Here is a 14,344-nt window from a genome sequence, read left to right as displayed (position 1 = left end):
ACCTTTACCAACTAAATTTACACCATATGAGGTATGGTGCGGCCAGGCTAGCGATCAAAGGGGCGGAATCTCCATCATTTACCAATCACTTTCATCCCCGTCCTCCAAGTCCTCATACATGATTGAATGGGAGAGGGACCTCCAAATTGACTGGGACCTCGAGAAGTGTCAGTCCTCATTTTCCAGAGCTTTCAAGGGGGTGAAAAACATCTCCTTGGTGGAGTACTCACTAGGTGGTACCTCACCCCCTCGAGGTTGGCCTCCTTTTTCCCTACAGCGAACCCATACTGCTTTTGGGGATGCCAGCTTCGGGGGTCTATGGTCCACATCTGGTGGGAATGCCCAAGAATCAGGTCGTTCTGGACCTATCAGAGTGTTCACCCTGATACAAAAAGTAACTTCACACCAACTCTCGAGGTCTCCCTCAATAGCCCTCCTCAATGCCAGACTAACTAACATTCTTAAAGCAAGCTGAAAATGAATCCACTTCATGTTCTTAGGAGCCAAGATAACCATCGCTAAAGCTTGGAAACAACAGACAGTATCCCTCTCAGCAGCTAAACGCAAGATCTCCTGGATAATGTCGCAGGAGAAGCTTGTCAGCATATTAACCGATACAGTTCCAAAGTTCAAAGCCATTTGGGAACCCTGTTCCCTGTACGTGGGGGTCCCACTGCATCCAGGTACGACCAAGAGATCATCACTAGGCTCCCTGGGGTCTCTCCCTGCTAGACCAGACTTAACTTATTCTCTTTGCTCTTTCCGGTTCTCTTGCTTCTTGTTCTCCTCTCCCTTTCATATCCTCTAGTAGGTACTAGATGTTTAAGCACAACCTTTCTGTCTGGCCCGCAGTCAAGCTACCAACTAACATCTCCTGCTATGCAACCTGGCGAATGGAACTCAGTGACTTCTCCTGGCCACGGAGTTGATAATATAAGGTGGGCTCGGGGGGAAGCCTTCAGGCACAGTTTGCTCCCAATTGGGGTGCTGGGGGTCCTCTCCCTAAGTTCCGGTTCTTAAGCACGAACAATGGCCAGAGTTTTAGGCTATATCGACACCACTACCAAGTTGAATGCCATGTTCCTGTAAGCTCATTCCCAGCTGCGGTCTGATTGAAATGCCTTCTTTTCTTTTTTATTAACTCTGATTGTACCTACTACCTATGTCTCTTTTGTTGTTGATTAATATCAATAAAAACTTTGAAAGATAAAAATACAGAAAGATGAATGGCATGACAGACACAGAAGAGGGAATAGGTGCAGTAGAATTGGGCCCCCTACAGGTTCAGGGGTGTAATTCTGGGAAGGATGTCCAGAGGTCCAGGAACCTCTCAAGTTGCAAGAGTAAAAGGTATGAGGTATTGGCCCAAAGATTATCAAGGTGTCATTAAAAGAGTTTAATTCCCAAATAAAAGTGGCCACACTTATGGCTAAAAAGGTGTTTCAAAATGTGACCACTTTAGAAGTAAAGAGAAAAAGGTTGAGAGACAATATCCACGTCCTTGGAAAGTCCCTTAGTGTTAAAGTGTTTGAAGGTGTGTCTCCAAGGAAAATGGGCAGATGCATGGGCGTCCGCAGAACTTTTTCCAAGGGGGGCATAATTTCAAGGCCACTCATGCTCCGCCCCTTTTCGACAATCTCATGAAAATCTTTCTACTGGTAATACATATGTGTTATATAACAGATAATTCATCTTCACTTTGTATTGGGAGTTACTCTGGCGGCTGTGTTCCATGCCCATATAGCCTAGAGAATGTACATCTTTTTACATTGCAATACATCTGTTGTGGCCATATTTTGATCTCATACTGTCACTGTATAGGCTGTTTTCATCAAGATAAAAATATGGCAACAACAGATGTATTGCAATGTAAAAAGATGTACATTCTCTAGGCTATATGGGCATGGTACGCAGCCACCTAAGTAACCTTGCGGACACCCATGCTTTCAAAAACCAGCCCTGGAAAAAATTTCATACCAGCCTCACAGCATTATTATACCAGCCCAACAGCGTAACGCCATTATTTTCTTGTTCATGAAAGGGAAAACCATACATTTTAAAGCACATTTGATGAAGAGAGTATTAGATATAGAGATATAGGGCTATATATATTCAAATTCCAGTTAATAGTGGTAAGTGATCAATCATCAAGGGGGACCCCAGAAACTCAGAACTTCTGCAGAAAGAATACTCTAAGGTAAGGGGGGTGGGTTACTAAAGTAAAGAGGAAACCTTTATATCAGTGCCCCTTACGTTATCGTATTCACTCCCCCTTACATCAGTGACCACCGACTGGCCTGGCGGTGCTTTCACTGACCTCTTCTCAGGTGCACTGTGCAGGGCTCAGTCAGTCGGCTCCAGCTTGGTGGCTCTGGTTTTATCCTATAATCTCCTGTCCACAGTCCACACAAGTCTGACTTCTCCCATGACCCCCATGCCGGCGGTGCTCGCCCTCTTGACTCCTCTCCAGACTCCCTCAGAGACTGCAGACATGCTACAGGAGATGGTCAGAGACTGCAGACTTGATGCAAGAGCTCAATGCAGCCTCACCAGTGCCCATCAAATGCAGCCTCACTGTGCCCACCAAATGCAGCCTCACTGTGCCCACCAAATGCAGCTTCACTGTGCCCATCAAATGCAGCCTCACTGTGCCCATCAAATGCAGCTTTACTGTGCTGTAAATGCAGTCTCACTGTGCCCATCATTGCAGCCCCACCTGTGCCCCATGTCCCAGTCTGCAGTCCCTGTCTGTGGGACGGTGTGTTGTTGATGCTCGGTACAGTACCTTGCATGCCAGCAGGATATCCATGACGGCCAGCAGCAGGCAGGGTCTGTTCTCGTTTTGGATGGGGACGGTGCTCCTTCCAGAGGATCTGTCTGCTGTGAGATGGAGTGGTCCCTGGCCACCTGCACCTTCAGCCGTCCTCATTTTCCGGCCCCAGTCAGCCTGCCCTCTGGCCCTGGGGAAGTGGAGAGCACTGGGTGGGAGTTGGAGAGAAGGGGGAGCAAAGCGTACTGGCGGGGTTGTAGAACACATGGGTGGGGGCAAAGAGAGAGGGGGAGTGGAGATCACAGGGGTGGGGAGCGGAGAGCGCTGGGGGGGGACTTGAGAGCACTGGGGGGACCAATTAGAACAGGGGTAGAGAGCACGGTAGGCTGAGAGCACTGAGGGGGCTAAGAGTGTGGGGTGGTTAAGAGCACTGGGGGGGCAGAAAAACGGGTGGAGAGCACGGGGCTGGAGAGTACTGGGGGGTATAAAGAGCAGGGGGGAGTGGATAGCAATGGGGGGGAGCTTGAGAGCACCAGTGGGGACCAGAAAGAACAGGGGTGGAAAGCACGGGGGACTGGAGAGCACTATGGGTGGTGGAGAGCACATGGGTGGGGGCAAAATGCAGGGGGAGTGGAGAGTACAGGGGTGGGGAGTGGAGAGTGCTGGGGGGAGCCAAAAAGAACAGGGGTGGAGAGCATGGAGGGTAGAGAGCACTGGGGGGCTGGAGAGCACCAGGGGGCAGAAATAACAGGGGTGGGGAGAATGGGGGGCTGGAGAGCACTGGGGTGGGGGCTGAAGAGTGATGGGGAGAGCTGAAGAGCACTGAGGGGGGGGGGGAAGAACAGGGGGAGAACACTGGGGGGAGTGGAGAGCACTGGGGGGAAAGAACAGGGGGAGAGAGGAGAGCACTGGGGGGGGGGGAAGAACAGGGGGGGGAGAGCACTGGGGGGAGTGGAGGGCACTGGGGGGGGGGAGAACAGGGGGGAGAGCACTGGAGGGAGTGGAGAGCACTGGGGGGGGAAAGAACAGGGGGGAGAGCACTGGGGAGGAGAACGGGGGGAGAGTAGGGAGGGGAGAGGACTGGGGGGAGTGAAGAGCACTGTGGGGGGGAGAACAGGGGGGGAGCACTGGGCGGAGTAGAGAGCACTGGGAGGAACAGGGGGGAGAGCACAGGAGGGAGTGGAGAGCACTGGGGGGGAAAGAACAGGGGGGAGAGCACTGGGGCAGAGAACGGGGGGAGAGCACGGGGGGGTCAAGAGCACTGTGGGGGGGGAGAACAGGGGGGGAGCACTGGGCGGAGTGGAGAGCACTGGGAGGAACAGGGGGGAGAGCACTGGGGAGGGCAGGGGGGAGAGCACTGGGATGGTGGCTGGAGAAGGATGGGGAGAGCTGGAGAGCAGCAAGAACAGGGGAGGAGAAAACTGGGGGGGGGCAGGAGAGTGTGGTGGAGGAGAGCACGGGGGGGGGGGACAAGGGGGAGAGCACTGGGGGAGTGGAGAGCACTGTGAGGGGGGACAGCACTGGGGGGTGAACGGGGGGAGTGGAGAGCACTGGGATGGTGGCTAGAGAAGGATGGGGAGAGCTGGAGAGCAGGGAGGGCAGCAAGAACAGGAGAGGGGAGGAGAGAACTGTGGGGGGGCAGGAGAGTGTGGTGGTGGAGGAGAGCACGGGGAGGGGGGCAGGAGAGTTTTGTGGTGGAGGAGAGCACTGGGGGGGCAGGAGAGTGTGGTGGTGGAGGAGAGCACTGTGGTGGGGGGCAGGAGAGTGTGGTGGTGGAGGAGAGCACTGGGGGGGGGGGCAGGAGAGTGCGGTGGTGGAGGAGAGCACGGGGGGTCAGGAGAGTGCGGTGGTGGAGGAGAGCACTGGGGGGGCAGGAGAGTGCGGTGGTGGAGGAGAGCACTGGGGGGGCAGAAGAGTGTGGTGGTGGAGGAGAGCACTGGGGGGGGGCAGGAGAGTGTGGTGGTGGAGGAGAGCACTGGGGGGGGGGGCAGGAGAGTGTGGTGGTGGAGGAGAGCACGGGGGGCAGGAGAGTGCGGTGGTGGAGGATAGCACTGGGGGGGCAGGAGAGTGCGGTGGTGGAGGAGAGCACAGGGGGGGCAGGAGAGTGCGGTGGTGGAGGAGAGCACTGGGGGGGGCAGGAGAGTGCGGTGGTGGAGGAGAGCACTGGGGGGGGGGCAGGAGAGTGCGGTGGTGGAGGAGAGCACTGGGGGGGGGGCAGGAGAGTGTGGTGGTGGAGGAGAGCACTGGGGGGGACAGGAGAGTGTGGTGGTGGAGGAGAGCACTGGGGGGGGGGGCAGGAGAGTGCGGTGGTGGAGGAGAGCACTGGGGGGGACAGGAGAGTGTGGTGGTGGAGGAGAGCACTGGGGGGCAGGAGAGTGTGGTGGTGGAGGAGAGCACTGGGGGGGCAGGAGAGTGCGGTGGTGGAGGAGACCACTGGGGGGGCAGGAGAGTGTGGTGGTGGAGGAGAGCACTGGGGGGGCAGGAGAGTGTGGATGGTGGAGGAAACCACTGGGGGGGCAGGAGAGTGTGGTGGTGGGGAGCACTGGGGGGGGCAGGAGAGTGTGGTGGTGGAGGAGACCACTGGGGGGGCAGGATAGTGTGGTGGTGGAGAGCACTGGGGGGGCAGGAGACTGTGGTGGTGGAGGAGACCTCTGGGGAGGCAGGAGCGTGTGGTGGTGGAGGAGACCACTGGGGGGGCAGGAGAGTGTGGTGGTGGAGGGCACGGGGGGGAGGAGAGTGCGGTGGTGGAGGAGAGTGTGGTGTGTAGGAGAGCACTGGGGGGGCAGGAGAGTGCGGTGGTGGAGGAGAGCACTGCAGCCCCCCCTCGATCCTCCTATCCAGGCACTATGGCACACAGGGTGGGCTGTACGGATGGGCATCTCCTCCTCTGCATCACAGAGCTGGATGGCTCTGTGTTTGGCGGCCGCTATGTAACACAGTCCCGCCCCCCCAGACCGGCTCATGTGATAGGCGGAACGTTGATTCTCTGTACTATCACACGAGCAGGTCTGAGGAGGCGGGACTGTGTTACAGAGCGGCCGCCGAACACAGAGCCATCCAGCGCTGTGATCCAGAGGAGAGAGCAGAGGATGCAGCCGCCAGCGGACTCAGAAAAAAAAATGTAGCATGGCGGCAGCTGCAACACCTTGGGGATTCCAGGGGGGGGGGGGCACTTGACCCCCCTTGCCCCCTGCTGCGGACGCCCATGGGCAGATGACGTTTTTGGAAGCGCACCCGCAAAGGTCACTGGGGTGTCTTTGTAGTACCCAAGCCAGCGTAGCAGGGGGACATAGGAAAATTAACCTGATAAGACTGGGTTTGGCCCTTGTTGGTGGTAACTGACACAGAGGTGCCATTTTGAAGAGGTTTGGTTGGTGTGTTAGGGTCGAAACAGGGGGGAGGATATGTGGCAGAGCGTTACCCTGCAAGGGTCTAGAAGGAGTATGTGACCCAGAATTCTCAACCAGATGGGTTGAGGGGCTCCAGGGAGATTTTGTAAAGTCCACTTTGGGACCTGGAGCTCAGAGATTTCTGAGAGATCTGGGTGGGATGAAATCCCCAGTCCTGGGTCCTGATTTTGAGAACAGCCAGCATACTGATTGGTCAGGTGTGTGCTAGGCTTTTATTAGTAACCTGACCATGGTTCTGGGCTCCACCCCAGCAGACAGGAAGTCTGAGTACTAGGAGTCAGTGCAGCAAGAGGCTGTTAGCTGTGTGCACCAAGGTGGTCGGTAAAACAGTCTGTATGAGACAGACAAGGGCCTGGAGGGTAAGGCCAGAGCTGCAGTGCTGCACGTGAGAGCCAACTAGGCTGAATGTAGTTTTGTTGATGAAAAGGAATGCTGAAACCCCTGCAAGGGAAACCTATCTTTGTTTGTTGAACTTTTTTTTTATTTTCTTTCTAATGGGCAAACAAAGCCCTTAAAAAGAAGAACCAGCGAGTGGCAGTGTCCTTCAAGCTCTACATTTGATGCTAATCCTTTACTATATATATATGTGTGTGTGTGTGTTTGTGTGCGTTTGTGTATATGTAGGAAGCCCAGTATGGTGGCCTGAATTGATGATATTTAACCAGCCCGTTCACCTGTGGTCTTTGTTGTTTACCTGTGCGCGATATTACGTCACTAGGCCGACTACTCGAAACTCAGTGTCCGTGAGTTCCCGTATTCGTGAGTTCCCGTCTTCGAGATTTTTTCGAGGCTCACGTTACCACCTGTCTGGCTCGGCTGTCACAGGTAGGGTTTTGGCTGACATTTTTTCAATTGTCAGATATCATGTCACTAAACCGTGATATCAAACTTATGAAGCATTCGTAAAATCTTACACGTAGCCGTAACGTACCACTCACTCGTACCATCGTTATATCAGTCATTTCTTTATTTTTTGTACCTCACTCCGACGCAGACACCATTTCGTTCAGACATGTCTGAAATTGTTTTACCATACTTCACAAGACAAGTCGTTGTCACTCGCAAATTTTGTCCACCGATATGTGCCATATCAAGGCTAATTAATTTCACAAACATTTCAAAGCATTTCAACTCATTTTGAATCATTTCATTAATTTCTGTCACGTACCGCGCTCCCAGTCGCATCCATGATGCACCGATTCGCTCTGGTGTGCCCCAGTTGTTTACGGCCTCATTTCAGTACATGCTTCAGAGTCTGATTCATTGTCAGTCGCAGGTTACGGCTCACTGATTCATGTCTGTCATGGCATATCATTTCACTGTCATGTATCCTGCTCCGATACAAATCCAGTTGCATCTAGAAATGCACCAATTCGTCTCAGTGTGCCCCAGGTATTTCAGCCACATTTCGGTACATGCTCCAGAATCTGATTCATAGTCAGTCGCAACAGTGGCATGATCGATTCGTGCCTCTGTCATGGCAATCAAATTAATTTCACTGTCACGTACCGCGCTCCGATTCAAAGCCAGTTGCATCCGTGATGCACCGATACGTTTCGGTGTGCCCCAGTTGTTCTGGCCTCATTTCAGCACATGCTCCAGAGTCCAGTTCATTGTTAGTCGCAGATACGGTGCGACTGATCCGTATCTCTGTCATGGGAATTATTTATCATCCATTTCACTCCCACATATCACGCCCCATTTCAAATCCAGTCGCATCCAAGATGGACCAGTTTGTTTCCGATGTGCCCCAATTGTTTCGGCCATATCCAGTACCTGCACCAGAGCTCGATTTGTTGTCAGTCACGGTCTTGGCACAACAGATTCGTGCCTCTGTCAGAGCAAACATTTCATTAATTTCACTGTTTCTTACGGCACTCCGATTTGCATCTAGTCGTATCTAAGATGCACCGATTCATTCCGGTGTGTACCAATGTTTTCTGTTGCCTCATTTCAATACATGCTCCAGAGTTTGGTTCGCTGTCAGTCGCAGCTGCAGCACGACCAAGTCATGCCTCTGTCATAGCAAGATGTTTTACTCATTTAATGTTAAGGCAAACCTGTCATCCATTTCATTATCAACATACCGCACGTCTCATGCACCTGTCGTTCAAAATCACTGTACAGTTTACTTCAAGTTAGTTAGTCAAAACCCTTCACTAGTTGTCATCTTTCATTTTCTCTAGGTCAGTCAAGTTCAGTAGGTCCACCCTGCACCAGGTTGGACGATATTCCCCCAGGTAAAAAACAAAACAAAAAAAAAAGAGCATGAGCTCGGTACGTATGCCTTTTTAGGGAAATGAAGCAAACTTGAAATTCATGTCACCCTCCATAGGTTCTGGTCGACCAAAATTCAACCCCAAGAACAGGACGTTGCATCTAGGGCACAACACACTCAGAGCCATGTCCCAGGCTGGCAGCAAAGACCTCATGGCCCCTCTGTCTTCTCCGGTCTCAGAGTGCCAGCGTGCAGTCCCTCAGGGGTTGGACCATCCCCAAGTTGACAGCAGGGGTGTGCCCCTCCCCGCCATAGCTAGGAAGGATGAGCTCTTCAAGTTCCTCTTCCCTCCACCAGCCAAAGCAGGGCCCAGCTCCCAGCAGGCATCCCTCCAGTCAATATCTTCGGCCATCTCACAACTCCACACCATGGTGTCATCTTTATCTGCCACAGTCACGGATGTCCAGACCAGACTGGTACTCTCGGAGGCTCGCCCAGTCGCTGCTATCCTTGACCCTTCTGCAGTCCAGGTTCTGACACCCCTTCCTACAGGTACCACAGGGTGGCGTCCCATTGTCTACCCATCCCATTTGGTTCCAGCCAGCATTAGGAAGGACATCCTGGATGGCAGGGACACCAACCTTGCCTCTCTCCTCATTTCAGTCCACGATCTGGCGGAGAACAAAGCCTACACCTGGGGCGACGTGTCAGTGGCCCTTAAGGCCAAAGACCCCAGGCTCAACCGGAAATTGTCCATCCCAGAATTCAGGTTGGCCTTCAGCATGCTGAGGGATGTCCTATGTTCAGCTTCTCCTAGCAGGAGGAAAGAGCTGGACTTATACCTCCATACTGTCATAGACATGTGTTATAAGTATGAAGGATTTTCTTTTTATGATTATCATCGTTCCTTCTCCGCCAAGGCAGCAGCCAGGTTCACACAATTCCAGACAACCACGAATTGGAGCCTTATGGACACAGAGCTGTTCTGCCGCCACTTTGCCGGCTTGCGCTCACCACTGTGCGCTATTTGCCAATCCTCCACCCACACCGCCACCTGGTGTGCCAATGCGACAGTCAGACTCCCCTTCGAATCTCCAGTGCAGTTCAAGGCCAGTCGGCCCCATACAGACGCCTTCAGGTGGGCAAATTCGTCCATCCAGTCCGGACCATGGGAGGAGCAGCTATCTGTAACAATTTCAAGTATGGCTTGTGCAACTTCAGCCAGTGCCGCTTGCTCCACGTCTGCACCCTATGCGATAGGGCACATCCAAGGAACTTATGCGAGGTCAAGCAACAGAAGAAGTCGTGACTAAGCCAAGTTAATGTCCTGTGGCTAGGGCTCTACCTCACTTCACACCCCACTCCCTCCCTGGCCACCTACCTTATACTGGGATTCACAGCAGGGTTTCACACCGGCCTCAGTTCTCGGCCCCACACTACCTACAAATGCACTGACGAGCAGGCCATAGACCAGCTCTTACAGGTTGAATTAGACCAAGACTTCATCATAGGCCCCTTCACTCAGCCCCCTTTCAATACTTGGAGAAGCCCTATTGGGCTTGTCAAGGGCAAGTTCTGTAATAAATTGTGTTTGGTGTACAACCTGTCTGCGCCTCATTCTTCCCACATTCCCAGTCTCAATTCCCGAATCCCCTCCAAGGAGTTCTCCCTGAAGTACGCCTCCGTAAGACATGGTGATTCAAGCGATCATCAAAGCAGGCACAGGAGCCTGGCTCTCCAAGGCTGACATCTCAGACGCTTTCAAGCTCCTGCCTATCCACCCATCCCTTTGGTGCTGGCATGGCATTAAGTGGAAGGAGGCATACTATTTTGCCACCAAATTGACTTTTGGCTCGAAGACTAGCCCCTGGCTCTTCGATACTTTTGCACAGTCCCTCTCCTGGATACCGTTGCACAAATCTCAGTGTCAAGAGGTCATCCATTATCTGGACGACTTTTTGTTAATCGAACCGCCAATCATGTCCTTAACAGACTTTGACAAACTGGGAGTCGTATTTGGGAACCTCAACGCTGATCATAAAGTCGATTGGTCCAGCACACACCATCACCTTTCTCGAAGTTAACCTGGACACCTGCTCCATGCAGGCCAGCCTCACTCTCGACAAACTGACCCGCATCAGGACAGTTCTCCGAAACTTCACCCGTGTACCAAGAAGCAGCTGCAATCTCTGTTAGGAATGCTTAATTTTGCCATGCGGATCATTCCTCAGGGTCGTCCTTTGTGTCACGTCTGCTGGTATTCCTTTCAAAAACACAGGATCCTGATCAGATCCTCAATCTGGATACCGAAGCAATTGCGGATCTATCTATGTGGAAGGAATTCCTTTCCCCCTGGAATGGTATATCCCTATTTATACCTGCTATATCGTCCCTATCACCCCAGGTAGTGACAGATGCTGCAACCAAACATCCTCTCTCTTTGAACTCTATCCGATAGTGGCAGCCACACAGCTCTGAGGTCATTGTTGGACAGGACAAACTGTGGCCTTCACCACCAACAATCAGGCCACAGCAGATATTAACAAAGCCAGGTCCAAATCCCTCTCAGTCATGTCCTTCCTGCGCAGGCTGGTACAACTGTCTACAGCATCAGTTTAATATCCACTGTTCATTTGTTCCTGGCAAGTGCAATCTCGTAGCAGACACACTGTCGCGCTTTAACTACACCTCCTTCTTCAAACAGGTGCCCGGAGCCGATCCAGTTTCAGTCCCTATGCCTGCTTGGTCTCAGCTGACCCTGGATTAGTACAACATCTACATGGAGCAACCCAGCTCATCAACTACTCACTGTCCTACAACACGCTCAAAGCCTACCAGACAGGTTGGAGTGTGTTCAACAAGTTCCTGGTACACTGCTCTGATATCAACAGACGTCAAGCACATACTGGACTTCATCTTGTATTGCCATACTCAGTTGGCCTTATCCTATAACACTATACGGCTATATCTAGCTGGCATCCAACATTTCTTTGCACTACGAGTGGTCAGTGCCAAAAGTTTACCCATAACGAGTGCCATATTTATGTTGACCATCCTGACTACTTCTCCATTTGGTCTTCTCCCCAGCCTGGTCTTACAAGCAGCCATATACTTGGCCTACTACGGGTTCTTGCGACCTGGCGAGTTCACCTGTAGCAAGCCCGCAGGCCAAGGGCTACATAGACATCACTTGCTCCGCTACCAAGACCATTTCGTCCTCCACCTTACAGTTTCTAAAACCCAGCAGGCAGGCTGTGGGGTAGATATCCACCTTTACAAAACTAATAATAGCTGGTGTCATCTACTGTCACTCCTGCCCGAACTGCTGGACTCCAGTCCCCTTCTACCTTTTCCAGTCAAACTCCGGCCACTCCTTCTGCATTGGAGCGGCCTCTGCGGCATCCCGCCATGGAGTCCCGCGTAAGAGACTGGACAGGTGGAAGTCTGCCTGCTTCGCTCGCTACATCCCCAATCCTCAAGTGGAAATGGCACTGGCATTTACCAAACTAGTTCTATAAACAACTAAAGGCTAATAAAATGTTTTTGCCCCCTTATTTTGGTATACCATCCGTCAGACCAGGGCACACTTTCAGGTCCATTTCATGTGGGTCTCTGGTATCTCTGCGCTTTTCAGCTCAGGGTCACACACCCAGTTGAGGGTGTGGAGCTGGATGGTAAGCTGGGGGTTTGGGGTAAGGGAGGGAAGAGAACACTGAAAGCAGCTAAGGCTCTGCCGCTACATGTAGCGGCAGATGGTTTCGCCTGGAGCTTCCTAGCACAGGCTCCCTGGCAGCACCATTCCTCCCCCACAATCAGCTGGTCATTTCCGAGTCTATCCTAAGAGCTGCAAAGTGCATGTTAGCTGGATATCTGCTCTAAAAAATTTGAATATTTAAATATTTTGAATAAGAATGGCCACTCTTTAGAGCTTCAATTGGCATAGGAGTCTTTTATACATATTATGTAGGGTTTGGTCCTATATAGAGTGCCTATTTTATGGTCAGTGGATTTATTTTTAATGTTTACTTGTGGGACATAAAGTAAAATTAGGCCTAGTAAAAGGTCTTGCTAAGTGTATGTAGTTAGTGGTCTGGTAACAGATGCAGACTGAACCACATGTTTCAGAAATATTAGGAAATACATACAAATCAAGTCTCTGTAGTTGAGCTTTACTGCAGCAGGCAGTACAAAATCTATACATAGGCATTTAAACGTGGCAGCTGATTAAGCCACAACAGATTAAACCCTGGATAAATAAAAATGTGATAACAAAATCATAAACAACAGATTACGTTTAGATATTTATACATTCAGTATTAAACTTAACCCTTGAAGCTCTGGATCTTTAATGATCAAGCAGCCAGACCAGACGATCACATTGAGGCTTTTGGCCTCAACACCATCGGGGTCATGAATATTTACTGGAAAGAAAATGGAGACAGATGGGTCAAGGGAAGGCGTTGACACAAGGGAAGGAGAGAATGAAGACATTAGTGGGGTTGACTGAAGGAATGGATGTTTTTGGGGTGGTATGGCCATGGTTTTGTGAGACTTGTGCAGTTTTGTGAGACTTGTTCAGTTTTGTGAGACTTGGTTTGTTCAGCAATGTCACTGGAAGGGATAATGATACTGAGCATTTGAGGAATTGATGCATATGAGCACACAAACTTTCTACTGAGGTAATACATGTTTTTAGTGCTGAATTCCACTTTGGATTAAACTTTGCCAGAGGAGAGATGGATAGGTTCTTACCACAATACCAGCATATGTGATCGTCACAGAGATGCCTGGTTTTCTTGGCATTTTGGATTTGTCCCCTCTATCTTAAATACGGTAGATACTGGGATTCACATTGTTCTGAGTATATTGCTATACTCCGGATATTCACTTTTGCCCTATTGGATATTTATGTTGACTTCTACCTTTTTATAGGTCTGGATTATATCCTATGGGCCGAACATCTAGGATAGATCCTATATGATCCTTTATTCCTCTCCATTCCTCTCCGTTGTTTTGATCATTTACGCGCAACGCATAGACCAGTTACAAGTACATGTATCTATCAGATTTACATATTTTTATATTTATTGCAAAGTTTCTGTATGTATAGCTATGTTTTAATTATTGTGTCTATGATAATGTTTTATGTGAAATAAAATGTAATATAGATTTTTATTTTGGTTCTGTTCTCATTTGGAATATTTAAAGTCTCACTACTCTTCTCTTTCACAAATACCATATTCACTTATGGGATTATGCCAATGTGAAATTTAGATTGGATTTTATGACATGTCCTATACCTTAAAACTTCCACCTTGGATTACTTGGATACTGTGCTAAATCAGAGATTGAAATCTGTATTCATACTGTCACAAAAGCTTCTCAGGTATTCTTTTCTTGTTAGAAGTGGGCATGATAAAAAGTGGGTTAATGTGAATAGGATACAATAAAGATTGGTGTTTTTTGTAATGCAAATTCTACCAAAACTGTTTTAGTTGAGTTCTGTATATAAAGGGAAGGGTTAAAATCTAACAAAAGCACCTAGGGAGTCTTGTCTTCATTTACTAAGGTAATTCTCATCGACTATATAGCAGGGGGTATAAATCAAAACCATATATACTCCAAAAGAAAAAAAACAAAAATGAATTTGATACTAATACACCCTAAAGAGTTAAATTACCAACATTTATTAAGCTATCAATAGCAAAGATAAATAACAAGCATATAAAAATCCCTAAATCCCCAATACTGACTCCATACATAAAAATCCCTCTACCACCATCCCTATACAAAGATGTAACCCATTCCCCAATAAGCCATATCTGTATAAAATGTTATAAATAAACCACCCTCACAAGGAGGGGAGGAATACATGATTCTGTGGATGATTACCACCCTCTCCTAATATTTGACACCCCCAGTCTAACACCTATATAAACCCCCACA

The sequence above is a fragment of the Lithobates pipiens genome, unplaced genomic scaffold, assembly GCF_037356315.1.
Source record: "Lithobates pipiens isolate NorthernLeopardFrog02 unplaced genomic scaffold, aLitPip1_a1.2 Scaffold_18, whole genome shotgun sequence".
In the NCBI taxonomy this organism is placed as follows: Eukaryota; Metazoa; Chordata; class Amphibia; order Anura; family Ranidae; genus Lithobates; species Lithobates pipiens.
The sequence above is the reverse complement of the archived record's forward strand: the minus strand, read 5'-3'. Positions refer to the sequence as shown.